We start from the raw sequence: 4489 nt of genomic DNA, 5'->3' as shown, positions 1-4489 counted from the left end.
CTCAGCTTGGCAATTCGTCGAGCGGCTCCCTGGACTCGTCGGATGTGAATAGTGCTTCACTTCCAACGGCCTCCTCCTCTCTCCCTACAGACGATGCCGAGGTGGAGTCCCAAAAGGGGCTAAACCAGGAGGAGGTGGTCCTGGGGGCGCCACAAGGCGACCTCCCGGACTCCAGGCCCAAAGGGGGTAAACCCTAGAGGGATCTAAGTCCAGCCCCGAGCCGGACACTGCTCCGGAACCAACAACGGTTCCAGAGTCCGGCAGGCGGCGCCTTCGTAAGAAAGGCGCGCCTACAATGCCGGCGGCCTCTGTCCAATCAGAGACGCCGCACAATTTGCTGGAGGTGCTTAACGGCGCCTCCATCGACAAGGAGTACCACACTGTTATGAGTGCGGTGATTCAGAAGGTTCAGTCCACCAAGAGCGGACTGATAGAAGCATGTACCAGCCTGCTAACAGGCTTCGAGGTATGTAAAAAATATGAAAATGTTACCGCATAGACAGTAGCCCCCGATGCTCAATTCGGCGTTCGAAAAGAAAAGCTGAGCTGAGGATCTAAAAAGATATACGCATGAGTCTAACATAAATATGTCAATATGGGAATGCAGGCTACGCTGCTGACCTCTGCCGCACTGGCTGCAGAGGTCGATACATTGAAGAAGAGCCTCGAGCGGTCCGAGAACGAGCTCGGCCATGCCAAGAAGCAGCTCGAGGAGAAGGAGGGTATGTAATACCGTATGTAAATGTATATAGAAATACCTGGTTGCAAATAATGACAGGACCAACATGAATGTTGCAGGGACCACGACCGAGGTGGCGACCCTGAAGGAAGTGGTGTCCAAGGCCAAAAGCAGTGCAGCCTTGGAGCGCATCGAGTGAGAGAAATAGGAGGCGCGGGTGGCGGAGGTGCGGCAAGAGCTCCAGGCTCTCGTGGAGAAACACGAGAGTTTGGAGCGTGACTCGAAGACTTGAGAGTCCGAGCTCGCCTTGGCTCTTGAGAGTGCCAAAACCGCTAGGCCGAAGCCCAGAAGGCCCTCCAGGAGATCAAGGCGATAAAGAAGATAGTGGCGGGTAAGGCATTCTTTATGCAAAGCAAGCATATAAAAGTGAATTATCTGTTACTTACCCGAATCCGGAGCTCTCCAGGAGCGTTCGCCGATCTGCCCCATAGTGTGTCTGATGCTGCCACGTTCTACCGCGCCGAGGAAGGGAGCTCGACGGAAAAGGTGTTCTGGTCTCAATATGTTGAGGCCGGACATCCGGTGCCCCTGAGCGACTAGCTGAAGCAGCTGGTCGAGGTCCACAAGGTGGCCGAACATGCCATGAAGGGCCTCATAGTTCGGCTGTGGCCTGGAGAAGCCATGCCTGGGAGCTACTTCGATCTGGTGCGGCGGCTGGTGGACGCTTATCCATGGATTGAAGTCATCAAGCACTCCGTCTGTATTGAAGGTGCCCGTCGGGCCCTTGCCCGTGCTAAAGTGCACTGGGGGAAGATGGACGCCGAGAAGCTTGTGACAGACGCGCCACCGCCAGGCAAGGAGTATCGCAAGCCCGAGATGTATTATAAGGGCGTCCTGAAGGGTGCCCGTATTATAGCGGGTGAATGCTCCAAAGATGTAGTTTTTGAGTAGACTCACATTTGTTATCCTGTACGCTGAAAACTTTGTTCATATGCGCTAAGCAACGCTTGTTAATTTAAAATATTACCTTCTGTGCGGCCGTTTATCAAATCTGAGAGATGCAAGTCGTTGGCTTCTGCCCCCATGCCACGAGTGCTGGGGTGTTCGGGATAAACCTGAGCGCTCTTGTTCCCATTCTTGGGTCCATCTAGGGAGGCACTCAGCACAATGAACAAGGCCATCGGGCTTATAGTGCTTTATCACTCTCACTTAGCCATAGAATTCTATAATTTTAAATTTCGGCGAAGCCCCTAGTATTCGGAAGACCGAGTTCGGGGCGCTATCCACGCCTGGACCAGATAAATCCGGCTCCTCGCTCGAAGCGGCATAAGTCTTTAGGGACTCGAAAAACCTCGCGAACAGCGACCGGTCTCTCGCATTATCATGACGGTCAGTTTTAGCTTTCTCTACTGAGGTGTTAACCCAGCTCAACTGGGGCACAATCGCAGTAGTTCTCCCAACGCTACCTTAGCCAACATTGCGGAACGTAAGGTACCAAAACATGGGAGCCGGGCAAACCCAACTATTGACCCAAGACATGATTTGGAGCCGATGCATATAGTGCTATAAGTTCGGGGTGCCGCACTCATGAGAGTGTTCGGTCTTCTCACACCGTGTTATGGGGTGCTTAAGCCCCTGGTGTATTGGCCGTACCAAAGTGTACGGTTGCAAAATGTCATGACTGAACATATTTGTATAAAAATAGATGAATACAATAATAGATAAGAGCTATTTATTGTTTATTAAAGGGGCCTGCTATGAAAAGCAGAACGATACAAATAGTGCGGTAAGCAAGAGATGGGATTATTTGACATATCCCCCTCCAGGGGCAAACTGTGAGACTTTTAAGTAAAACGGGTATTTAGCTCGTTATAGAGACCACCTGGACATTTGACGTGGCTTGTACTCTCCCTGGCTGTTGCATCGTGTGTTCGGCGAGTGTATTGCCGGACAGCCCTTCCGGATAGTTGGGTCCTAAAAGTATATATAAAAAAGGAAATGGCAGAATAGGGAGCCCATAGTGCGGTTAAGCCACATTCTGGGCATGCCGTAGTTGTGCCCCTCCCCTTATGCCCATGGTATTTCCAAAGCGTAATTATGTATGCATGGTACCGCTATCGCCATCTGGCGAGGGCTGGGGTTGGGGCTGCACTGCTATGCTCGCTCGGAATGTGCCAGCCGGTTTTGTTGTAGGTTACTTTGGGCGCGCTTGACATTGTCCGGACGTTTAACACCCGGATTGTGGAATTGCCTTGATAGGCTACTTTGAACTTCCGCGCCAAGGCCGCCGTGTGCTCCTCCGTTTGGAGGGAGCGTTCGGTGTTTTCATTTACCGTAATGACTCCGCGAGGGCCTGGCATCTTGAGCTTGAGATATGCGTAGTGCGGCACCACATTGAATTTTGCGAACGCGGTTCATCCGAGCAGGCATGATAGCCACTGCGGAATGGGACTATGTCGAAGATTAACTCTTTGCTTCGGAAATTATCCGGGGATCCGAAGACCACTTCGAGTGTAACCGAGCCTGTACAGCTGGCTTCTACACCTGGTATGACTCCTTTAAAGGTTGTCTTTGTGGGTTTAATCCTTGAGGGATCTATACCCATTTTCCGCACTGTATCCTGATAAAGCAGGTTCAGGCTGCTGCTGCCGTCCATGAGGACTCTAGTGAGGTGAAATCCATCAATGATTGGGTCTAGGACCAATGCGGCGAATCCGCCGTGACGGATGCTAGTGGGGTGGTCCCTTCGATCAAAAGTGATCGGGCAGGAGGACCATGGGTTGAACTTTGGGGCGACCGGCTCGAACGCATAGACATCCTTGAGAGCATGCTTCCGCTCCCTTTTGGGGATATGGGTTGCGTATATCATGTTCACCGTCCGCACTTGCGGGGGGAAGCCCTTCTGTCCTCTATTGTTCAGCGGCTGGGGCCCCTCCTCGTCCTCGCTATGCAGCCCCTTGTCTCTGGTTTCGGCACTTAACTTGCCTGCCTGCTTGAACACCCAACAATCCGTGTTGGTGTGGTTGGCTGGTTGTTCGGGGGTGCCGTGTATCTGGCACGAGCGATCGAGTATCCGGTCTAAACTGGATGGGCCCGGAGGGTTTCTTTTGAATGGATTCTTCTGCTGACCGGGTTTTGAGCCTCTGAATCCGGCATTAACTGCCGTATCCTTAGTGTTGTCACTGTTAATGCGGCGCTTGTGCTTGTTGCGACGTGACCTGCCGTTGTTGTCCTTGGTATCCGAATTGCCAGGGCTCTTGGTTATGTTATTGCTACAAGCTAGCCAGCTGTCTTCTCCCGTGCAAAAGCGGGCCATGAGTGTCATGAGGGCTGCCATAGATTTCGGCTTTTCCTGTCCTAGGTGCCGGGCAAGCCATTCGTCTCGGATGTTGTGCCTGAAGGCTGCAAGGGCCTCGGCGTCCGGACAGTCGACTATTTGGTTTTTCTTGGTTAGGAACCGTGTCCAGAATTGTCTGGCCGATTCCTCTGGCTGCTGGATTATGTGGCTTAGGTCATCGGCGTCTGGTGGTCGCACATAAGTGCCCTGGAAGTTGTCAAGGAACGTGGATTCTAGGTCCTCCCAGCAACTAATTGATTCTGCTGGCAGGTTGTTAAGCCAATGCCGTGCTGGTCCTTTAAGCTTGAGCGGGAGGTATTTGATGGCGTGTAGATCATCACCATGGGCCATGTGGATATGAAGGAGATATTCCTCGATCCATACCGCGGGATCTGTTGTGCCATTGTATGATTCGATGTTTACGGGTTTAAAACCCTTGGGGATTTGATGATCCATTACTTCGTCTGTGAAGC

This window comes from Triticum dicoccoides, chromosome 2B (assembly GCF_002162155.2).
Source record: "Triticum dicoccoides isolate Atlit2015 ecotype Zavitan chromosome 2B, WEW_v2.0, whole genome shotgun sequence".
Classification (NCBI taxonomy): domain Eukaryota; kingdom Viridiplantae; phylum Streptophyta; class Magnoliopsida; order Poales; family Poaceae; genus Triticum; species Triticum dicoccoides.
Note: the sequence above shows the minus strand (reverse complement) of the source record.